This window comes from Cupressus sempervirens, chromosome 9 (genome assembly GCF_028749045.1).
Source record: "Cupressus sempervirens isolate cs-2001-9-10 chromosome 9, ASM2874904v1, whole genome shotgun sequence".
Classification (NCBI taxonomy): domain Eukaryota; kingdom Viridiplantae; phylum Streptophyta; class Pinopsida; order Cupressales; family Cupressaceae; genus Cupressus; species Cupressus sempervirens.
In genome coordinates, this window is record NC_143126.1 from 305,118,164 (window position 1) to 305,144,939 (window position 26,776).

The following is a 26,776-nucleotide window of genomic DNA, read 5'->3' on the forward strand; positions in this document are numbered from 1 at the left end:
CTTTGATGTTGCACAAAATTTCATATCATTTCCAGTTAGTAAATGTTGAGCTCACTCAAGCATTGAAGATAGTTTCTTGTATTTGTTGAGCATTCCAGAGTTTGTCTAGTTTAGAAGATACTATCTACCAAGTTCACTCGGGCAATAAAGGATAGTTTACAAAAGTTGAGTGTTAATCGACCTCACTCAATTAATGAAGGAAATTTTTGATGGAACTAGTGTTAACTAAGATTACTTAGTTACCAAAGGAATTTTTTGAATATGCAGTGTCAATCAAGTTCACTTGGTTAACATAGGAAAATTTCTTTGAGTTAGTATCTACCGAGCAGGGTCACCTAATGAAGGATTTTCTTGTTTTGGCATATTGAGTTCAATTGTTTTGTTTGTTGGTTCTAGCTGACTAAGGAGATGAATATTAATTATTCTAAGTTATATTCAAGCTAAATTGAAAATGTGTAAGATATAAATATAAGGGTCAAGCTGAGGATTGAAAGAGTGTGAACATATTGAAGATTTGTTGATGCTTAGATGAAGCAAATTGGAAGGATAAGTAGAATATCCTTGTTGAGATGTAAACATACATTCAATTAGGAAGGATCAAGTATACAAGCCAGAATTGAGATCTGTAATCAGCAATTTAGTTGCATCTAAAATCAAGTCATCTCATTTTTACTCTCTAACCATTATAATATTGATCTAAATCTCTTAATAGAGTTGGTTTAATAGTTATTTGTAAATCCTCTAACAAGGTAGCATTTCTATTGAATTTTCTAAAGACCTCTAACAAGGCCACTCCTAATAGGGTGATTAAATCCTCTAATAGGGTCACACCTAATAGTGTGTTTTTTAACATTTAATAGGGTTGTCTCCTAATAGGGCTCACTTCAGAAGAGTGAAAATTAGTAACTAGTTACAATTGGTGGTTTTTTCCAAATTGGGTTTCCACGTTAAATCTTGGTGTCAATTGTGTTCATGTTATTTCTTTTATGTGTATGAAACTAAGTTAAAGTAAGATTAATCATAGATAATATATTGAGATTCTCATAATAAGCACTTGCCAAGTTATTTTAGTGTTTACTAAGTTACAGCATTTGTTAGTGTAAACCAAGTGCCTGTATTTTTTTTGAGTTACAATAGAGTTTAGTTTACATAGAGTTTTGATTTGTATTGACATATAAGGGATCTAGGATTTATTTTTGTGAAAAATTCACCCCTCCCCTCTTAGTTACTCCTCTTATATTTCCAACAATTAATGGCTCACATGCTCTCATAGAAGATCTTGAGTTCATAGTGATGAAACAAGATTATGTCATGTGCCTCATCTCTGGAAAAGATATCTCACTTTCTTTAAGTAAGGGATTGAGCATGTGTATCAAATCAATGGTATAAAACCTATTTTGGGCCAAAATATTAAAGGACAAAAAATTTTATAGAAAGTCTCCAGATTAATGACACTTGTCCACATTCAAATCTATTTTGGGCCAATTTGGAAATAGACAACTTCTATTCACATATTCCCCAAAAAGAGGACCTGTGGCATACTTGACATGACACCTATTATGGCATTGACATCCTTTATAGTGTTACAAATTGTTTGATCAACAAATATTGAATGGACCTAGTTGTATTTCAAGCCAATTTTGGCTAGAGTACTCTTACTTTCTTAAATTTTGCATAAAGAAGAAATGTGCCATGCACAAATCAGGTGATAAAGAAGACATGTGACACGTGTAGGAGGCTAAACATAAGTTTGTGAATTTAAATCAGTTTTTAGCATAAATGATATGAAGTTATGCCAAGCATTGGTTAGGAGTTCAAAGGTTAGTGGTGCATTAGTTGTGACCTTAGAACTATCTAATAGCGGTTAGTCGTATGGTCAAAGAAATTAAGGGACTAACTATGAGAAGACTCCCACAGTTACATTATTTTGACATGTAGCACATAGTTCCCATAAGGAGATGATGTAGTAGAATGGAGAGCAAATAAGATTACACCATGAGGCACATAGGTGACAGGGGTTAGCTGGATGTTGACAAGGCAAGTGATAGGGATCGTGTGAGAAAATTAGAAGATGCCATGTGGCAAGCCCATCAAACCCAAGAAAAAATTTTAATTGAAAAGGTTTCATTTATAAATTTGTAACTTTATAAAAGGGTAAATATTTGTAAAATACAAGCCCTATTCATCAGTTTTGCTTGTGAATTTCAAATGGGCATATAGGTCCAAGTTTTTGCCCAAATATATGAGTATCAACTATCATTGGAAATGTATTAAAACAAGGAATGCCTTTTTGTAATCAAAAAATTTGTAGGTATAACTAGGTAGAAGATATTATTAGATTTTTAAAATAGGGGGCATTCTCAATAGAAAAATTATTTTTACCTTGGAGTATCAAATTCAGTTTCATAGCAAATGGTGAAGTGGGTATCTGCCAAATTTGGAGAGGGTCTTGCTAGTGATGTTTTTTTGTCTCCAAAATCACTTTAATGAGATTTTTGGTACTATTTTATCAGTAAATATGATTTTATTTCTAAGGGGGTTTTCCATCATTCTAATGAGATATTTTAATCAGTTTGTTGGGCAATGATCAGATCTAATTTTTAGTTCAAAGAAGAAAGATGAGAGATGATTTGCACCAATAACAAGATGAGATTTCAAGTGGACACTTATTGTGTATAGATCATATCTGGTATTCTTTGTTCTTCTATATTTTTCTCTTCTCTCTCATTGGATAGTGTTGGTTCCATTCTATTGAGATGAGCTTTAGTTATGATTCCATCATTCTTTAATATTTCTCCATTCTTGAACAAAATTGTAGTTTCCTTTGAGCAAGTAGTTAACACAATTATCTTTGATGTATTATTCCGGGTTATTGCATGCACCTAATGTATTTTTTTCAAATAAATTAATACAAACACTCTTGACAAAAACTTTCATTTTGATGTATTTGTTTCAAAGAACATATAGTCCAGTTGCAACTTTATTTGAAGTTGTATGTCATTGTGTTTTTTGTTGTTCAGTCAAAGACTTGAGTAAATGCTTAATATGAATTGACATAATTATAGGGATCATAGGAGGATTTGATAAGCATCATATTTATTTTGAATATCTATGTCTAATTTAATAAATGGATAGATCACAATGATATGGTGTGTGTTCTGACTTGTGTGATACCCAATAGATAAGGGACTGATCAACTAGGAGATTGCATGTCCTTGTTGTTGCATAGATGGGTTATGCTAAATATCTTTTATAATTAATATATTTTCCCTTTCATGTTGTAGAGTTGAAAAGGATAACCCTCACTTAGCTTGTGAATCTCATAGGTCATGTTAGTATCCATTTCATGTCTTTGTCATTATAATAAGCATAGAAGATTTGGGGTTTTATCTACTTTGTTCAGATTTAGATGTATGTTTTGGAAATTGGTACCATATAAAAAAATCTAAGATATAGCTACCTAGGTCCTATAGAGCTTGAAGTGTAGAAGGATTCCAACCTTATAGTTGGTCTGGGTTCTAGACAATTGGTACCATATAAGTGAATCTGAGGTATAGCCACCTAGGTCATGTAGAGCTTGAAGTGTAGAAGGATTTCAGCCTTATAGTTGGCCCAAGTTCTAGACAAATTGTGTCCATCATAGGAGATAGTTTCCCTTAGATGCAATCTTGTCTTGGCTACATGGTAGTTTATATCTTTGTTAAATTAGGAGCCAATAGAATGTAGCATGCATTGGGTCCTCAAGTATCATGTAGCTCGGTTTCTAGACCATGTGTTTGAAAATCTTTAAAATAGATTAACTTTTAGATATATTTCTTAAGAAATCAAAATACAAAACCCTTAGGATTGATAAAACCTAATTCAAAATGCATTCCATGAACTCAAAGCATCAGACAAAATATTGAAGCAATTGCAAATGAGACATATCTTCTACAAAGGAGCCTTACAAAGAATATTTCTCACATGCATTGTGTTATATTGAATATAGCGTTCATGTTCATTAGAGTTCCAATGAACACCCCTCATCAGAATTTTGGCAAACATGCATAATTTTCAAAAAAAAATCAAATTTTATACAATATGCCTTGTTAATCAGAAAAATCATCAAAATTTGAGTGAAAAAGTATTAGTGTAGCTCTCCTCTCATCACCTTGAGAATTTGATGCTTCCTCTCAACACCTATTAGTAGAGTGTCACACTTGGTTGCAATGGTAACACCTAAAAGGAGTAGGCCCTCTTCCTGGTCTACCTTATCTTCCTCTTCCAATAGGCCTTATTCCTTTATAGCTTTCTCTAGTACTTGAGTCTCACACCTTTTCTCCATTGATAGGCTCCCCTTGAGACCTTTGACTTGGATTCCTTCTACCAAAGTTACCTCTTCCCCTAAAAATTCATCCTCTTCCTCTACTATTTTGTTCACTCTTTCTCTTCAACTTCTTCTCTACCCTTAGGAGTAATTGGGAATACTTTACAACTATATCTGATACTAGTATCCCAATCTCATCTTGGATATTCATTCTTAAGCCATTCATATACTTGGCTACCTTCTTTGATTTCTCTTATTCTCTTCTTGATCTAAGGCTTAATCTATCAAACTCCTCAGTGTAGGAACTAACATTTGTCTAAGAATGTGCAACTTCTTGATATTTGAACCATATGGTCTATTGGAGAAAAGATATCATTGGTCTTTTCCTTCATCCTTTCCCAAGATGTTGTCATATTATTCCCTTCTTTTACCCTTTCTCCTTGTATGTAGTTCCACGATGTGAGGAAAAACCCCTTTACCTTTGCCTTGGCCAACTTAACCCTCTTGCCTTTAGGTAGTTCCTTGTACTCAAAGTAACTAATTAGGGCCTCTATCCAATATATTATTTCTTTTGCATTCATACTCCCACTATACATGGGAACACTTTTATGACATCATAGTTTATTGACTTTAATCCTTCAACAAAAGCCTTTTTCTCTATGACTCCACAATTTGATTAGTGTTCTCTCCCTCTACTTTTTCTTCTTCTTCTTTGATAGTTTCATCCTCAAATTATTTTTCCTTTCCCTTAGGTTGTTTTAGATCCCCAATTTTTGCTTCTTGCATCTCCTCTATTAGTTTCCTTACTGCATCTTGTGACATACCTTTGGGAGGGATTGTGCTAGCCTCTTCTTCACCACCTTAAGGTGACATACACCACAATTTTGCTACGCAAATAAGTAGTTCCATCTCAGTGTATTTTTCCCTATATTTTTTATGTGTCTTATTTTATATTATAAATATGATATATACATTGGATATAATGAATATATATCTATATTTTAATAAATAAAGTTATTTAAAATATATAACTTATTATGAAAATACTTATTCATTTTCTATATATATATATATATATATATATATAAAATATTTACATTCTTAAATACAATACATATAAAATATATATTATAGATATTGTGCATTGTTCTCATTAATAAATAAAATCAATAAATTAATGCTTTAATTAAAGAGGGTATAGTAGCTACCAACCTTGTGTGAATAATATCAAATTTATTCACTTGTGGAATGGTTAAAGTGGTATAGTGAACTATGATAATAATAATTAATTTAATCATTAAGTCACTAAATAAATTGTTCCTTGTATTGGTCTCTATAGGTTCTTCATGAGGAATTATTTTTTGAAATTGTGAATTGGTTTATATGTAGTTGTCATAAGAATGGTTGTGAGTGGCTTTAATTTAGATGTTATATGCTTAAATGATGTTCTCATCCTATTTATGCATGCATTTTGAGTAGTTGTCTTGAGTAATTATTTTGATGATACCATCGACTATTTATCTTTATGCAATTTATTGGAAATGATAATTAAATTCATATTATGAGGGGAAATGTCCATGATGTAAATTAGATGTTAGATGTTTAAAATACATTTATATGTATTTAATTTCATGGGAGACTCCATAGGAAGGAGTTAATTTAATCCATTACATGATTTATGAATTGATAATGTAGGAATGGTATACAAATGCTAAATATTCCTAAGTGGTGTTTATTTTCATATTATTGTATATACATATATTTTCTCGGGCATGATAGAATCAATAGAAAATTATATATAAGTTATGTATTAGGAGAAGAAGTTCTTGAGGTTAGGACTGATGTATTTTTTAGGTGGTGATATGAGGATACTATATTGTGAGATGTTATCTTTCCATATCAAGGATTCATGGATTTAGACCACATTGATAGCAAATGAAAGCATAAGGTGTGATGTTTTTCATGTTATGGATGGTTATTGAATTCATGCCAATTATACATAAAATTTTGACTAGTTAACTTATGTGATTTTCATGGTTATGTGCCTTGGTTTATTATTGATTCACCTCATGATGTTAATAGGATACTCTTATTATTATATCTTATTAAATTGATTTGGATAATTGTTACAAAGTGGTGAATGCATTCTTGATAGAATGTTTCTAAAAATAGTAATGGAATGCATGTTATATTGAAATGTGATTAGGGATACAAGAGATGTAAAGTTCTAATTTTAATTGCATATGTTGGGATTTATGTATATTGGAATAGGTGAATTATGTGTTAAAGTGGAGATTGACGTTAATTAGATAGTATAGGATGATTGGGTTCATGCATATGCTTTAAATTTGAATTATAGTTTAATTGAAACTGACATAGTAATTATGTTTTGAAATTGAAATTTATAGTGATGGACTATCACATGATGTTTTAAATATCTCAATTACCTTATATGAGAATTAGGTTATGAATATTGATTCAAAGGTAAAATATTATTTGAATATGGATTATACATGTTAATGTTGATTTAAACTATGTAGTATTAATTTTAATATGTACAATTTTCTTGGACTACTGATGTTCACATTTAGTGTGTAGAAGAAATAAAATGGAATTTAAATTAGAGAACCAAGGTTAGACTTAGGTGAAATAGTGAAACCAAGGTTTAATCTAATGAAGAGATTAAAATATCAATGTATCATATTTCATTTGTAAACGTAATGTGAATGGTTTTTTTAAAACTAAATTTCATTATGTGACTAGACATGCCACTTGTAATTGTGACATGTATTTTATAGTGTCACTTGATACATGTATTTTGTTAATGTGGTAGTGACATATCCACTTAGGGTTTGGAAAAGAGAAACCTAACCTAGGATAGGATGTAATAGGCTACCTAAGGAAACCACTTGATTAGAGAGCCATGTGTAAGGTCTCATCATGTTGAACTTGTAGGTGAACTTCAAGTTAACTTTAGAGGGGTTAAAAGTAGCCCTAGGAAGTTTTTTAGATCAAAAGTAACTAACCTAATGGGTGTAATGTGGATTGGGGGTTAAATTTTGACCATTAGAGTGTCCAAATCATATTTATGACCCTCCACAAGTACCACTTTTCAAAAGTGGGGAAAATGGGAAAAGGTCAAGTTCATTCCCTTTCTCCACACTTTTTTTCTACCTCATATTTATGAGGGGGACAAGTGTGTAATAAAAAAGGGCTTGAAGCCTTTTCTTATTAAGGCAAGTTGTTGGATAATGGGCTATATGCATTTTTAAAGGGTCTTGGTAAGACTTATAGGTTGTTCACCCAATCTCTAGTTTTAGAGACCTTTTGAATTTTGAAGGAAGATTTGGAGAAAGCATAGAAAGGAAAAGCTCTTCATCAAACCTCATTTTCCATTGCTTTGGTTTCTATTGCATTCATGAAAATATCTTAGAATGTTTTTTCTTTGCAGACAATAGGTATCTTGGATTTGCATTTCTTTCTTATTTTATTCCTTATATGTTGTTATGGGTGTTCAAGGCATCACACACCCTTGGGAGGGAAGTAGTGGCCTTGTAGGTTAAGGGGTTAGTTGTACCACTGTTAAAGTGTAGAGTCTCTTATCTTGAAGAAGAGGCATATAAAATGAAGTATGCGCTCTATATTTCCATCCTTGTGATATTGCACTTTGGGGATATAAGGGGAGAAATGTGTGAGAAGGATTTGGTTATCTTGAAGCCTTATGAAGGCATGTCATTTTGGCAATCTTGAATACATATGAAGGTGTGTTATTTTGACTATCATTCTTTTCTAGTATGACATCTCCTCTTGAGCTTGTTCCATCATTGCCCTCTTTAATGGGTCCTTGGGTTACATATTGTGCAAGATTTGAGAAGGGGTGTTTATTGTTGTTTTGTTAAATTTTTGCATTTTGTAAAGCTTGCATGTTTGAAACTCATTTAGCCTTATTTCTCAAATCTTTGGGGTGGTCTGATGGAGGGCTAGGTTGGGAGGTGAGCTCTACATGGTTAGCTTGTGTTTTATTGCATATTTTTGAAATGGAGCGCTTGAGGATGAAAGATGGTTTTACCTATGTGTGTTGAAGTATTGGTTATCTCAAATGAGCATGGTGGGAGGAGTAAAACCTCATTGTATAAGAAAGGAAGTTTTTATAGGTGTTATTTTTCTTAGATCATTGCAAATGTATTTGCACTACCATGTTTTTGGTATGTGTGTTCCAAGGGTAGTGATCTCTCTCTTTTCATATTGTGGATGATACATGGAAAGACATGTCCTTTCAAGGGACATGTCTATTCATTTTATTTAATTAATATAAAAAATAATTATTTAACCACATACACATACACATATTAATCATATATATATACAAATTTAGTTTAGTCTCATTAGTTTATCCAATTGAAGCTACCAAACATTAACACTCCCTCTTAGCTAGGAAGGATAAACACAAAATACTATTACATCATTAGTAATATAAGAAATGGATAATTATTTGGATATCTTTGATTAGAAAATACCCACCATTTTGATATCATGAGTATTGGCCTTGAGAATATCAACATATGATATTCACCAAATACCCTAAGTAACATTTTGATGCTAGATTTGATATCAAGAATATTGGCCTCCATAATATCAATCTATGATATTCACCAATTACTCAATAAGGTTTGATATCACAACTGGTATCATGAGTATTTATCTCTAGAATATAACCACATTATATTCACTAAGTACTCAATAAGATTTGATATCACATCTAATATCATGAGTAGTGGTCTCTAGAATATCAACACATTATATTCACCAAGTACTCAATAAGGTTTATGTTGATGTTTTGGTAGCTTTAGTAGGATAAACCTATGAGATCAAAGAGAAATTAATTAAAATGAGATATATATATATATATATATATATATAATTTTTTAATTATATTAATCATATTTTTGAATAGACATCTCCCGTGAATGGACATGTATATTCTCTTGGTTTATTCCTCATATATATACAAGGACATTGTCATTTGGAAAATTCATACCAAACATTATGGTAGCGCCATTACAAATACAACAATCCTAATGAAAAAAAATGGTATTAAAGCCTTGTTGTAGATGAATGAAATGAAGAATAGAAATGCACAAAACTATAAAACTTTGAAAAAAAAATTAGATACTAAATTATTTGCATCAACCTAAAGGAAATATATAATAATCTGTCAAGTATGATGTGGATGATAACAAAATAGGTTGAATAAGACACAAATGATGAGACTCTAATCAAGGTTTATGAACATCAATAATTATAGTGATTTGAAATATATTAGACCTGGTACCATGTATGGGATCAGGTGCAAAGTTAGTAGATGAAATTGATGGATGGGAAGAGGTAACATTGAAGGCATATCTAGTTACCAGAAGGGACCACATAAACAAATTGCAAGGAATTATAAGAAGATTTCCAAGATCTTAGAGGCAAAGATAATTTTCTCAACCTTTCTTCTCTAGCAGCTTCTCTAAGGAAGTGGGGGGTACAAGGAATCAAAATAGCATAATAGTAACATAGGGCTTCAAGAAATTGGCTAAGAAAGAATGCTCCATTGTGGGTCATCTCTTGCTCTATGAGGGTTACTATTTGGGGCTTATTCTCCTATCATGCTCATAAGGCCTTTGAGAGAAGCTGAATACCAATGTAGCAGGTTCATGTTATTCATAGATAGGACTTTCTTGATTGGAACATATGAGATTTCCTATTCTCCAGATGCTCGCTCATGGTGTGGAATTCAAAGGGAATATGCAGAGATTTAGACAATTTGGATATTCTTTTGAAAATTTCTTGAACTACTTCCAAGGCATGCCAACCCTTGTTATTTTTAGAAAAGGTCCACGCTTGGCCTAGATAGGACATGTATGAAAGTGAGCTATTAATAACCTTGCCTTATATCCATATCTATGATGTGTACCCTCTCTTCACCTTTGAATGCCTCAAACTATAAGGTGGTGGGACCAAGCTCAAAGGCTTTAAAAGGAGGGCCACAAACTTTGAAAGATTTTTGAGGTGAATATATCAAATTTTATTAAGAAATCTCAAAGGATGATCAAATGAAAATAAATTTAATGAAGTGTCATTCCACACCAACAAAGGAATAATAAATAGGGAAGAAGATGGTGCAAATAAATGTACAAAACTCATTATTTAAACTCTCACTTGCTTCTCTACAATTCACATGCCACATGAATGAGAAGGGGCATGCATTCAAGGTAAGAGGAGGTAAGGGTCATTCCAAATATTACATATATTATTGTTATTATATTGATATAATTTTTATAAGATAGTAAATATACCAGTCCACCCAATTTTATAGAGGTAAGTTGGTAATATATTTGTATATTCTAACTCCCTTGCACTATTAATATGTTAATGATAGGAATTTAAAATATGAAAAACATAATTATATTTGATATTAAAATAAATAAATATACTTAAAAGATTGAATGTGTGTGTGTGTGTGTGTGTGTGTGTGTGTGTGTGTGTGTGTGTATGTGCTCAAAGTATATATTTAATTTAGATCTTCATTTTTATTACATTGAAATGATCTTATATCATTATAAAAAAATTTCCTTAAGCATTATGTTTGTTTCTCATATTTAATTCATTACGTACTACAAGAGTTATGTGTCTTGATCTTTTGCTCCAAGAATGTTATATCAAGAAGAGGGAGATTTAGATTTAGAGGGGACTTGACATTCCATTAGAGGAAAACCTAAAAGAGAGGGAGCAAATAGAGGATAAGATGAACACCCAACCTTTAGTAATCTTGGTCATATTGATCCAGAGGGAGTAAAATGTGTTGAGATGGATTCTCAAATGATCAATAAATTGTAACAGTCAAGAGGACTGTGATTCATGAATCTACTTTGTGACTATGTGATTTCAATGGGCCTACCCCTTGTGTACGTCATGGAGAAGTAATGGCTTCCAAATGATGTCACTTGTATTTGAAGAAGTTATTGTAAGGTAACTTACAACAACTTGTATGAGATCAAACAAATTGAGTATATGGTGAATTCCTTGCATCTCAACATTCTAGGAGGCCATTACTCAAAGAGTACTTAGTGAATATCATTGATATTCTAGGAGGCCAATACTCTTGATATGAAATGTGATATCAAACCATGTTTTGAGTACTTGGTGAATATCAATGATATTCTAGGAAGCCAATACTCTTGATATTAGATGTGATATCAAACATTTTTTGAGTAATTGGTGAATATCATGTATTCTAGGAGACCAATACTCTTGAAATTAGATATGATATCAAAATCTTTTGAGTACTTCGTGAATATCAAATGTCAATATTCTAAGAGACCAAGACTAGTGCAAGAGCATCATGGATGTAAGAGAAATCTTGCATCATCCAGAAATATTTTCTTTTTAGTCTTTTGATTTTAATAAGGACTAGTAGATAGGGTGGTTACTATTTATGGGAACTTACTATTTTTAGTAAGTTTTTCATATAAGCTCAGATTGTTCTCATTTCTACATGAAGGTTCATTTTAGATTTATAAGCCTACCATAAAAATCTCATTGCTCTAGCTTAAGTATCAGAGAAGTTATTGTGGATTTTCATTAGAAAAATTTGCAAAAAACCTACAAGCTCACCGTTGGAGGCCTTAGAGTGCTCAAATGAGGTCAAAATTTTGATAAAAGGGTGCTTGCATTGTTTTGAGCCTGTAGATCAGAAATTAGTATTTTTGAAAAGTGGTTATAATAGCTAATCAAAGCAATGGTTTGTGAGTTATGGTCTTTCAAAGTTGAGCTACCTAAAATATCTTAAAAAATTGTCAAATATGTATTTGGCCAACTCTATATCTATTGTTAGGGTCTATCAACCCTAGGTATTAAGTTTCAATATCTAGAACCTTCCTAGGCAGCATAAAATTACCAATTTAAGAAAGGCCCAAACATTGTCTAAGATAGCTCTGGGTGACAATTCGCAGCTTGTCTTGCAGATTATTGTAATGAAGGCACCCATGTGGGTTAGCATATTATACTTGTGAATTCTATAATTATACATTTGCAGTGCAAATAAGAAGTCCATATTTTGTTCTTGCATTGTTGTTATTTCTTTGTTTCTATTATGTCTTTATGGTTGTAAGGGGAGCACCCTTCATCAAGTGGCATTAGAGCTAGAGTTCTTGAGTGTGAGGATAGATCATTGACTATGAGGAAATTCACACCAGGATAGTGGTTTGGGCTAAGTTTGTAGAAAGATTTCCAATTGTGAGGTAGTTTGCTCTAGGGTTTTAGTGGAAGTGCGAAAATGCCTCCATGAAGAGAGTGTGTTGGAAGAGCTATAAGTGTTACACCTAAGGGTTTTCAAGCCCTCCACAAAAAATGCATAGAGGAATAAATCTCTTCTTGTTTGAGATGAAAGCGAGGATGAGGATGAAGTAGAAGAAAATGTCAAAGCAAAGGCATTTCTAAACCGAGAGGAAGAAAGGCTTTTTAGGGCCATCTCCAAGATTGGAAAAAGACCTAAGTTTGAAGTTCTCACATTTTTTGGAAATCTTAACCCAAAGGAGCTAATTGATTGGATCAATGAATTGGAGGAGTACTTTGAGTTTGAAGATATTGAGGATCTTGATAGGGTCAAGTTTGCAAAGGCAAAACTGAAGGGGCATGCTAAGATCTAGTGGCAAGAGGTTCAATTGGAGTGAAATAGAAAGGGAAAGGACAAAATCACTAGATGGGAATGGATTATAGTTGAACCAAAGTGAAAATTCATTCCTAATATGGATTATGAGCTTGATCTACTGAAGAAGATGCAAGGGCTAAACCAAGCAGGAAAATATATTCAAGAGTATACCAAAGAGTTCCACCAAGTTCTCATAAGAACTAGCCATGCAAAAGCTGATAAGGAGAAAGTGGCTCATTATCCGAATAGGTTAAGGCAAAGTATTGAGGATGAGCTAAGTTTATTTTGAATGAATATTATTGAGGAGGCATACCAATTTTCCCTAAGAGTTGAGGAAAAACTAAGCAAGAAGTTTCACAACAAGAATAGTGGAAGAGGTTACGGTGGAAGATCTAGCGAACAATCTTATGGTGGTCATAATGATGTTTAGAAGAATAAGGATAAGATTAGAAGTATCAATTAGAACTATATGGGAAACAATTCCAATCATTTCCATGATCAAAACAATAGATATTAGAGAGGAAGTGGCAGAGGACATGGATTTGGAAGAGGAGGCTTCCATGGGAAATGTTTTCACTGTGGAGAAGAAGGGCATAGAGCATTTGAATGTTCCCAACACCAAGGAAGGATAGATCAAAGAATAGAATGCCAGGTCAGAGTTGCACATGTTGATGAAGATGCCATATCCTCACATTCTAAAGATTTTAAAAGAGGATAAGTCCTAGTTAATAGAAGAGTCATGTTAAGTGGTGAGAATAAACCTGATTAAAGTAGGAGCTTGTTTTGCACAAGGTGTAGATGTGAAGATAAGTGTTGTAATGTGATCATTGATGGTGGAAGTACTAAAAAACTAGTGTCTGAAACAATGGTCACCATGTTGAAGATGAAGAGATAGAAACACCTTTGTCCATACCATATTGCTTGGACGCAAGATGACCACAAGGTCATGATTAATGAGCAATGCTTAGTGAAGTTCAAGATTGGAAGCTACTAGGATGAGGTACTTTGTGATATCACACCCATGTAGATATGTCATATGTTGTTAGGTAGGTCATGGTAGTTTGAAAAGCATGTTGTACACAATGGGTGAGTAAATACCTACACTCTGACCAAGGATGGAGTGAAGCATAAGTTGAATCCGTTCAAGGATAAGGAAGAAAAGGCATGTAGCATTATGAGAACATGTTTTTTTGATGGAAAATAATTTCTCAAAGGTATGAAGTGTGAGCATATGTGTTTTCCTATAATTCCTAAATATAGTAAATAAGAAGTAGAGGAGGTACCTGCAGAAGTTGCAGATTGTTGGGAGATTTTTCTAGTATTCTATCAGATAATGTATCTGATGGATTGCCTCCAATGAGGAAGATCAATAACCAGATGGATTTGGTTCCAGGAGCCAATTTTCCAAACAAGGCAACGCATACAATGACACCAAAAAAAAGTGAAGAGTTGAACAAATGAGTTCATGAGTTGTTGCAAAAAGGGTTGATTCAGGAGATTCTGAGTCCATGTGTTGTACCAATTGTATTAGCACCAAAGAAGAATGGAGAATGGAGGATGTGCATTGATTCTCATGCTATCAAAAAGATCAAAATCAAGTAGAGATTTCCATTGCCAAGGATGGATGATATTATGGAATGTTTGAGTGGAGTTGAGTATTTCACAAAGATAGATCTGAAGAGTGTATACCATCAAATTTGTATCAGAGAAGGTGATGAGTGGAATACTACTTTCAAGACTAAAGAAGGATAGTACAAGTGGTTAGTTATGCCTTTTGGGCTAACCAATGCACTAAGAACTTTCATGAGGCTCATGAATGAGGTGCTAAAGGAGTTTTTGGGCAAGCTTGTCATTTTTTACCTAGATGATATTTTGATCTTTAGTAAGAAATTCAAGGAGCACTTGATCCATATTTACAAGGTGTTTGATAAGTTGAGGGAAGAAAAGTTGCTAATAAACCTAAAGAAGTGCAATTTTGTAAAAGAGTTGGTGTACCTGGGATTTGTAGTCTTAATAGAAGGTATGAAAATTGATTGAGAGAAAGTGAAGGCTATCCTTGAATGGCTACTCCAAGGAGTGTGAAAGAGGTAAGATATTTTTATGGACTAGATAGTTTTTATAGAAAATTCATAAGAGGTTTTAGCAGCATTTGTGGACCCTTGGATGAAATAATGAGAGGGAATAGGAAAGAATTTAAGTGAACTGTAGGAGCAGATAAAAGTTTTAATCTATTCAACTAGAAAGTTACTAAGAAACCTATTTTAGTACATCTTGATTTTAATAAGGTGTTTCAAGTAGAATATGATGCTAGTGGTACTACAAAAGGAGTTGTTCTGAGCCAAGAAGGTAGACCTATTGCTTATCTTAGTGAGAAGTTGAATGATGCAAAAATAAAATATTTTGTTTATGATCAAGAATTTTATGCTATAGTTCAAGCATTGAAGAAGTGGATACAATATCTTCTTCCTATGGAGTTTTTTTTTTATACTGATCATCAAGCTTTGCAATATTTGAATGGTCAAGGAAAATTGAACCAAAGGCATTTGAACTGGGTTGATGTTTTGCAAAGTTATACATTTGTTTTCAAACATAGGAGTGGGGAGTCTAACAAAGTTATAGATGCTCTTAGTAGAAGACAACTTTTACTAAGAAAAATGCCAGTAGAGTGGTTGGGTTCAAGGAACTCAGTACTTTGTATCTAGATGATCCTGATTTTGGTGAAGCATTGAAGGCTTATACAGAACTTATTACAATTAATATGAAAAAGTGATTGGATTTCATGATTGAGGATAGTATGTTGTCTAAAGGAGGCTAGTTGTGCATTCCCAGAAGTTCAATGAGAGAGAATCTCATCAAGGAGAAGCATAGTGGAGGGTTGGTAGGACATTTTGGTAGACATAAAACCATAGCTTTAGTTGCTAAGAATTATTATTGGCCACAGTTGTAGCAAGATGTGAAGAATTTTGTACACAGTTGAAGAGTATGTCAAATGGAAAAAGGAGTAAAGTAGAATACAGGGTTGTATCAACCATTACCTATATGAGAGAAGTTGTAGGAGGATGTTAGCATGGATTTTGTTCTTGGACTACTGAGGACTCAACATGGGCATGATTTTTTTTTTGTGGTGGTTGACAGGTTTCAAAGATGGCACATTTTATTCCTTGCAAGAAGACTATTGATGATGTTCATGTGGTAGAGTTGTTTTCCAAAGAAGTGGTGAGACTACGTGGTCTGCCAAAGAATATAGTTTCATATCAAGATACCAATTTTTTTGGGTATTTCTAGCATACAATGTGGAAGAAGTTGAAGACAAAATTAATGTTCAATTCATCGTATCATCCACAAACTAATGGACAGATACAAGTTGTGAATCATGGTCTGGGAAACTTGTTAAGATGTTTGGTTGCAGACAAGCCAAAAGGATGGAATATGATTTTACCACAAGTGGAATTTTCATATAATAATTTTGTCAATAGGAGTACTATTAAATCACCATTCTAGATTGTATATGGGAGTAGTCCTAGAAATGCTTCTAAATTGAGGTAGTTGGATAAAGGAGAGATAAGGAGTGCTAAAGAAGAAGAATTTGCTTAACATTTGAAGAACATTCATTGAGGAGGTAAGGAAGCACACCATAAAGATGAATACATGGTATAAGGCTAAGGTAGATGTGAAAAGGACATATGATCAATTTCAAATTGGAGATGAAGTTATGGTTAATTTGAGAAAGGAGCATTTTCCAATGGGTATATATAATAAGTTGAAGATGAAGAAGTTTGGATCGTGTAAGATAGTGAAAAGGCATGATTTTGAAAAGGCTTATGAAGTGGAGTTGCCTACTGAATTGAATATTTTACGAGTATTTAATATTTTAGATTTGATAGAGCATTATGAAGGTGGTGATAGAGATGAAGTTGCAAAAGCGTAGTAGACTATTCTAGTGGCGAGTTTAGCTACAAATGAGATTGAAGAGATATTGGACATTCATGTTGGAAAAAGTACAAGGAACAAAACTTATGAGGAATTCCTAGTCAAATAGAAAGGGAGGCCAATAGAGGATTCACCATGTCTAGCAATGGAGGAGGTTAACTATCTTGGTTTTCCTCTAAATAGTGGAGATGTGATGGAGTTACTTCTCAAATTACCCTAGGTGTCTAATGTAGGCATCCTGGGTGTAAGAGAAATATTGTATCACCCAAAAATATTTTCTTTTTAGTCTTTCTATTTTAATAAGGACTAGTAGACAGGGTGGTTACTATTTATGGGAATTTGCTATTTTTAGTAAGTTTGTCATACAAGCTTAGAATGTTCTCATTTTCTACATGAAGGTTCATTTTAAAGCTATAAGCCTATCATAAAAATCTCATTGGTCCATCTTAAGTATCAAAGAAGTTATTATAGATTTTTGGTGGAAAAGTTTGCAAAAAAATCTTTAGGCTCACCATTGGAGGCCTTAGAGTGCCTAGATGAGGTTTGGAAACTTAACGGAAGGGTGATTGCATTATTTTGAGCCTATAGATTAGAATTTGGTTTTTTTGAAAAGTGGTTGTAATAGCCAATCAAAGAAATGGTTTGTGAGTTATGGTCTTTCAAAGTTGGGCTACCCAAAATATCTAAAATAATTGTCAAAGATGTATTTGGCCAACTCTATATGTATTATTAGGCTCTATCAACCCTAGATATGAAGTTTCAATGTCTAGAACCTTCCCGAGTGGCATAAAATTTCCTATTTAAGAAAGGCCCAAACATTGTCCAAGACAGCTTTGGGTGACAGTTCGCAGCTTGTCTTGCAGATTATTGTAATGAAGGTGCCCATGTGGGTTAGCACATTGTACTTGTGAATTCTATAATTATGCATTTGCAGCACAAATAAGAAGTCCATATTTTGTTCTCACATTGTTGTTGTTTCTTTTTTTTTGTTATGTGTTTATGGTTTTAAGGGGAGCACCCTTCCTCAAAGACTCATGATATCAAATGTAATATCAAAATGTTGTAGTACTTTTCATGTGTTTATCCTCCCTAGCTAAGAGGGAATATTGATGTTTTGATAGCTGTAGTAGGATAAACCTATGAGATCAAGAGAAATTAATTAAAATTATATATATATATATATATATATATATAAAGTTTTTAATTATATTAATCATATTATTAAATAGACATGTCCCATGAAGGGACATGTCTCTTCTCTTGGTTTATTCCTCATATAAATACAATGACATTATCATTTGGAAAACACATACCAAAAATTATGGTAGTGCCATTACAAATACAATGATCCTAATAAAAAATAATAGTTTGATATCACATCTGATATCATGAGTATTGGTCTCCAAAATATCAACACTTGATATTCACCAAGTACTCAATAAGGTAATGGCCCACAAGTATCAACATATGTTATTCACCAAATACCTATTATATATTTATACAAACAACTCATTAAAACTTAGTTGTTTATTTATAAGATATATTTTATCGTGATCTATTTCAACATTTACATAAAATGTATATTATGAACTAAGTTATTGTAAGATCATCACCTTCCAATAACTTCTGCAAATACAAGTGATAATAATTTGGAAGTCATCACTTCCTTGTTATGTACATAGGGGGTAGGCCCATTAAATCATGCAATCACATGAAACTCCCTCTGATTCTAATATGATCAAGATCCTCAAATATCAATTGAAATATATCCTCTATCCACTCTATCAGATAGATGTGTTAGACTCCTGTTGAACATCAATCTTCTAAGCTCCTTTACATTTGAAGAACTCTCTCTCTCTCTCTCTCTCTCTCTCTCTCTCTCTCTCTCTCTCTCTCTCTCTCTCTCTCTCTGCATGTTTGTGTGTCTATGTCTATCTATGTTTGTGTCTATCTATATGTGTGTAACATATTATTTGATGAAAATATCAAAAGGATTTAAATCGCACATTCTGTGATATTTAAATAAAAAATTAAACATCATACTTACCTTTTAGGAATTGGTTGCCACTTCATAACGTGTCTTGTAAACTCACCTCCACCACTTCTTAATACTCAAATGGCACAATAGTGATTGGAAATTCAATAGGTAAACATTTGATTTTTTAAAATGTTTCACACTATGTATGCCACATAGGATATATGGTAGGTCTATGGTTAATCTATCTTCATTGGAAGTGATAAAAGAATTGTTCATATTTAGTTCCTTTCTTTATATCATTCGTAGTTGTCATAATAATCCACTTTGAACTCCTACTGACAATGTTGTTGATGAGTCTTGTAAATTTCCCACTTCTTAATTGGCTACTAAAATTATTGCATAGTTTTTTTTTCTATTTTTAATATCTTCCAATTTTCTCTAATTCTCCAACACCAATAATAGGACTCACTCCTTCAATGGTCATTCTTGATAATTTATTCTTTCTCATGTGTGTGTTTTTTTGGAATTATTGATTTTATTAATCAATTTTTCTAGAGATCTGTCAGAACCTTTCCAAGCAGCTTTTTAACTTTTTTAGGAGCTTGAGAAGCTTGAGCAACTAAAGGTTGTCAGTAGGTTAATCTTAATTCATGCCCAAAAATCTTATCTTCTATTCCATCATAACTTAACAATTAAGTTTTTGAAGTTACTCTTTTATTTTCTTAGCAATGAAGTTTCATGATTTATAAAAGGAAGGAATGTTTTTAGTTTGAATGTGATGTGTATGTGTAATCAGCAAGAGCTCAAAATAGAGCTTATAGAAGGGCATATACAATAGTCATATTTGCGGCAAAAAAAGCTCTCTTTTGTATACTATGTTTTATCAAATATTTTGGTATTAACCTTTTGTTTAATATCTTTCCCTATAGAGTAGTGATTCTTCCAGGAAAAGCTAGTTTGTGCACAGCCCTACAATGTTGTAGTTTTTTGATTTGTAACAACAATAGGAAGTTTTGTTGTAATTATTTACCAACTTGTATTATTTTTTGAATTGAATAGAAAGAATTATAATCCATTGCACTTCTAGTAAGTCCATTATCTCCATATATATTTGATTTGGTTCATTATGATGCATAGTTGGAAACAAAGCAACCATCTATGTGTTCCATCACTCTGCCTAGTTTAGGTGAAAATAGATTTGATTTTGGAAGAATTGTTTTTATATTTGTTGTTCTATTTTTCTTCTAGTATTAACATATTAGAGATATAGAGGCCTTAATCTAAGTGAGTTTGGGGATTTATGTTCGTTAGGTGTTGAGGTTATTGTGTAGGAGACATGGATGGAGATGAGATAAAGGTGTGGAAGCAATCATTATCCTTTAATGGATAGAACTATCATGTTTGGTAAAGAAAAATGAAGATCTTTGTGATAGCTAATGATTTGTGGGATCTTGTGATGAGTGGTTTCATAGATACCATAGACCTTGTTAAGTTTGTTGCCCTCACAAACAATCAGAAGACTCAATTAAGAGAGACAAGAAGAAAAGATGTTAAGGTCGTGAACATTATTAAATCAACCTTGACAAAGGCATTATTTCTGAGAATAGCAATAGCTAGTTATTCCAAAGAAGCATGGGATACTCTCAAGACTAAATTCAAAGGAACTGATCAAGTTCATGTTGTGAAGTTGTAGATGCTTTGAAGACAGTTTGAGTCTCTTTTTTTGAAAGAGAATGAATCTATTTCACTATTCAACACTACAATCTCCACTTTGATAAACTAGTTGAAATCTAATGGAGAAGAGATTGAAGAACAGATAGTTGTGGAGAAAATATTAAGGAGTTTACCTCAAAAGTTTGATACACTTGTCATTGCCATTGAAGATCCAAAATAATTGTCCAATTTTATAGTTGATGAGTTGATGGGTTCTTCCTATACTCATAAGCATCGCATTAATAGATCAAAAAATTCTTCTCAAGAGCTCTTTTTTAGAGCTCAAGCCAATGCAAGAGGCAGGGGGAGGAAGAAACAACTTTGGACATGGTTCTAGAGGAAGAGGACATGGTAGCTCTAGACAAAGAAATTCTAGATGAGAAATCTTAGCAAGTAGCTCTTAGAATAGCTCCTGAGAAGGAAGAAAAAATAGTAGCTCTAATAAGAGAAATGTTGAATTCTATTATTGCCACAAGTTTGGGCAGTATGAAAATGAATGTTAGATGAAATAGAGTGACCAACCACAACAACGTGTTAATGTTGCTGATGAAATTGTTGGAGAAAGAAAGAAAATTATAACCTTCATCATGTGTAATATTGGTGAAGAAGGCAACCCTGAAGTTTAATTTTTGGACAGCGGTTGTAGTAACAACATGAGTGGTAATGAAAGTATATTTTCTTTCATTGATAAAAACTAAGTTTAAAATCAAGATGGGGAAAAATGTAACTATTCGTATTGTGGGCAAGGGATCTGTTATGATCTATACTAAGAAAGGTGAGAAGAAATAAACTCAAAAAAAATATTTTGTCCCTTGTATAAAACACAATCTAATGAGTGTTGTATAACTCAATCATAATGGATACAAAGTGCTTATGGAAAATGACAAATGTGTCATTCATGACAAAGATGGGAGCAAGAAATTTTTTGTAACAATCCAAATGACAAAGAACTAGATGTTTCCATTGAAGATTGAGACATGTTTTAGCTCTCAATTTGATGTTGCACCTCCTAAGCGAGTGTCTACTACAATACAAAAGAAATCAACTTTAAAAAGTGTGATTAAAGGCTCTTCTAAATTATGGAATCTAAGGTATGGACATCTTGGCTATGTTGGTTTGAATTTTTTATCTATGAAAAGAATGGTGGATGGTTTTCCAAGTGTTGGAAAGTCCAATAGCAATTGTAAGGATTGCATTTTGGGTAAGCAGCATAGGTCGCCCTTTAAATTGGGTAATTTCACAAGGCCTAGAGAACCATTAGAGTTGGTTCATACTAATTTGGTAGGCCCTATGTAGGTTACTTCCATAGGATGGAGTACTTATTTTATGACCTTTATTAATGATTCGAATCATAGAACATGGGTGTGTTTTCTAAAAAATAAATTTGAAGCTTCTGATAAGTTTCTAGAGTTTAAAGCCCAAGCCAAAAAGGAAAGTGGAAATTGCATTAAAGTCCTAAGGTTTTATATAGAAGGAGAGTATACCTCCAATATTTTTGTGAATTTTTGTAGGCAAAATGGTATAAGGAAGGAGCTAATAGCTAGTTATACTCCTCAACAAAATGGAGTGGCTGAAAGAAAGAATAGAACTATCATTGAGATAGCGAGAAGTATGTTGAAAGCAAAAGGTCTCCTAATAGAATATTGGGGAGAGGCTATAGAAACAAAAATTTACTTGATAAATAGAAGTCCTAAAAAATTATTCCATGATAAGATACCTCTTGAGGAATGGGCAAGGCATCGATGGATGGTTAGACAATTGAGAGTGTTTGGTTGTGTAGCATATGCACACATACCAAAGGAGCAAACATAAAAGTTTGAAGATAAAGGTGAGAAGTGTATTTCACAGATTATAATTTAGAATCTAAAGCATATAAATTGTATAATCCTATCACCATGAATATTATTATTTCAAGAGATGTTGGATTTTTAGAGAATGATTCATGGGATTGCTTAGTGGATGCATCATCTAGCACTTCAAGTAAAGTGCCTATTATTGATGAAGATGATGAGTTGGATGATCAGCATGATGAAGTAGTAGTAGAAAAAAAGGCTCCAGATTGCTCTTGATAGGAATAGGTTGAAAGGAAAGAAACTAGAGACATCAAGGCAGTTAGCTCTAGATAGATCTGGATAGCTTCAAAATAACACATGACAAATTTTTGATAGTTCTAGATAGCTCTAGCTTCAACTTGCACAACACAATAGTAGTAGTGAGAGTTTAGATCCTGCTTTCACCTACCTTCTACCAAGAAATACTAAAATTCTTCAAGAGATATACCAAAACTAAAGTTCTAATGATTGTGATGAGAATAGAAATTTTGCATTATTTTCTCATAGTGATCTAGTTTACTTTGAAGAATTTGTGAAAGAAGAAAAATGGGGTGAGGCCATGGATGATGCAATAGATGAAATAGAAAGAAATGAAACTTAGGAGCTTACTAATTTTCCTCCCAAAAAACAAGTTATTCGTGTGAAATGGGTAAGTAAAACCAAGTGTAATATTGATGGAAAAATAGATAAGCATAAAGCATGATTGGTGATCAAGGGATACAAACAATAGTTTGGAAAAGACTATGATGATACATATGCACTTGTGGCAAGGATGGAAACTATGCATGTTGTCATAGCAATTGCAACCCAACACAAGTGGAAGGTATTTCAAATGGATGTGAAATTCACCTTCCTTAACTGTGTGTTGAAAGAAGAAGTTTATGTGGATCAGCCACCTAGTTATGAAGTTATGGGTGAAGAAGGTAAAGTATATAGACTAAAGAGAGCTTTTTATGGGCTGAAGAAAATGCCAAGAGTTTGATACAGCTAGATTGAATCATATTTGTTGAGCAACGGTTTTAGGAAAAGTGATGGTAAGCCTACTCTTTACATTAAGGAAACATATGGTAAGATTTTAATTATTTTCGTATATGTTGATGATCTAATTTTATTGGGGATGATGACTGCCTTATTGCTGATTTCAAACAAGATATGAAAGATGAGTTTGAAATGACAAATTTAGGAATCTTGCGATACTTTCTAGGAATATAAGTTAGGAAAATGGATGATGGAATTTATATTTCTCAAGAGAAGTATGCACATTAGATTTTAGAAACGTTTGGAATGTTGAATAGCAAGGCAGCCCCAACACCAATAGTGGTAGGTCTTAAGTTGAGTAAAGAAGTTTGCAGCAACAACGTGGATCCAACTATGTTCAAAAGTTTGGTTGGAAGTTTGATGTACTTAACAGCAACTAGGCCTGACATTATGCATGCAGTGATTTTGATTTTTGGGTCTATGAAAACGCCAAAGGAAACTCATTGGAAATAAGGTAAGAGAATCCTAAGGTATGTGAAAGGATCCAAAGGATATCATATTTTATATACTGCTAATAATGGTTCTAGGCTAGTTGGCTATACAAATAGTGATTGGACTAGAAGTCTAAATGATAGAAAGAGTACTTCTAGTTATGTTTTTCATATGGGTTCTAGAGTAACTTCTTGGGCTTCCAAGAAGCAACCCATAGTTCCTAATATATAGTTGAGGTTGAGTATATAGTAGAAAATGCAGCATCATGTCAAGCAGTTTGGCTACAAAGGATCTTAGCTAATTTGAAGGAAGAACAAGTGGAAACAACCACCATATTTTGTGACAACATCTATTCCATTGCTTTAACAAAAAATCATTTGTTTCATGGTAGAAATAAACATATAGAAATTAGATATCATTTTATTTGTGAATAGGTTGAAAATGGTGAAATACATATGGAATTTTGTAGGTCCGAGCAGCAACTGGCAGACATCCTCACCAATCATTTAAGCATTGGAAAATCTTAATGATTAAGAAATAATTTAGGCATTATTATTCTAGATCAAACATGATCTAATTTGTTGTTTTTTTGACTCCTCGGGACAAACGGGGAGAGTTAGAATTACTAATTTTACTAATCAGATTTTCCTAGATCTGTTAGAACCTTTCTAAGAAGCTTATTAACTTTCTTAGGAACTTGAATAGCTTGAGCACCTAAAGCTTGTCAGCAGGTCAATCTTAATTCATGACCAAAAATCTTATCTTCTATTCCACTGTAACTTAAAAATTAAGTTTCTAAAGCTACTCTATTATTTACTTAGCAAGGAAGTTTCCTAATTTGTAAAAGGAAGGAATGTTTTCAATTTGAATGTGATGCATATGTGCAATCAGCAAGAGCTCAGAATAGAGCTTATAGAACATTATATACAACAATCATATTTGTTGTAGAAAATAGCTCTCTTTTGTATAGATTGTCTTATCAAAGATTTTGGTATTAACCTTTTGTTGAATATCTTTCCCTACAAAGCAATGATTTCCCCAAGCAAAGCTAGTTTGTGCATAGCCATGTAGTGTTGTAGTTTTTTTATTTGTAATAGCAATAGGAAGTTTTGTTGTAGATGTTTATTAGTTTGTATTAGTTTTTGAATTGAATAGAAAGTATTATAATCTATGATGAGGCAAATTAATGTCTCAAATTTGATATAGTTTTTATATAGTCTGAACTTACTCTTTGAGCCATGAGAAAAATATTTCCAAAATACTTTTTTTAAATGTCTTATGTTGAATGCAGCCAGAACCTATGAACCCTATGGATAGTGGATATGACGTACCTTACTTAATATTATATATATAGTGTCATATTTTATATAAATGTTTTAAGCTATTTTTTAATATTTGAATGAGAGTAGAAATATTGTTGTATATGTTTGAATGTTTCTAATTTGCAAGAAATGAGGAAGTGGCACAAAGAGTGGCAAGCGCTGCATTAAAGAAGGAGTAATGAAGACCAGTCACAGTATGAGAAGCATGGATCAGTTCTGGGTGATAAGCCACATGTATGAAAGGAGTCATTTCAAAAATCCAACTTGTTACATTATCTATGGACCATTATTCTATTACTCAATCAATGTTCTAAAAGTCATGGTTGACATCTTGCCCTTTTTCTACTAATGATGTTTGCTCATGAGTTTTTATGTTATGTTTTTTGTAATAAGTTCCAATCCTCTATATATATGGGAAGCTAGAGTTAGTTTGGGGATTGCAAGATTCTAAAGTTGTTTCCTCTATTCTTTTTAAATTGTTCAGTCATGTAACAAAAGCAAAATTCTAATGAGAAAGTGATTTTGGATTACCTGTTGTGTTCTTAGTTAGTTGAAGCCAACCAAGGGGGCCCACTTCAAAGCTGGAATAGATTTAGGTAGAGTAGATTTTGTTCTTGTAATCTCCTATTTAAGATAGATTTACTGTATTAGTCCTATAGCATAGTTACTATGAAAGTTCCTGCAGTACTTGTGGAAAATTGCCATAGTGGATATTTGAACTATTAACTAGTTTAGAATTCCCTTTTCTATAGTTTCTCTAATTCTCTATTGATAATCTAAGTATGCTTACTATTTTATATCAGTAGTATAGATTCCTTTCATGTATTTTACTTTCCTACAACATAGGTGTTAAGACTCTTAAAGGAACTTGGTGTACATAATGTGTTGACCCATTTCAAGTCCTATGTCCCTGGGTTAACAATTCAAATGTATTTTCATAGTAGAGTAGATAGTTCTCAAGATGGATAGAGTATCCTTGTTAGAGGAATAGTAGTGTGATTATCATGATCTATTATGGAAACCTACATTTTTGGCATTGTTTTCGGGGATGGTGTCAAAATAGGAACCTTCATTAGTCATCTATTTCTAGATTAGTATGTTAGAAACCATAAGATTGAGTGCTTGATCCACAAGTCACCAATTTAATTGCATGCATCAAAGAGGAAGACCACAAGATGAATATGGAAGATCTCTTCCATGGAAGCCTATTAATTTGAACAAAGAAATTGAAGAAGAAGTTGAGTTTCCTTTTTTAGACACAAGCCCTATATTTCCTACAAAATCATCCTCAAGGGCAGAACCTTTGGATACAAGTGGCCTTCAACCTTTTGCTGAAATTTTGGCCAGTTTCTTTGATAGTACTACTCCAAATCCACCAATTGTTAACAATCTAGTGCCCAATATCCCTTTTCAATAGCAACCTCATAATCAAATACCTCATGTAATGGCACAACCTACTTTTTCATTTCTTCTCCCAAGCCTTGTAACCAATGCTAATCTCAAAAATATACCTCCAAATGCTCTTCCAAA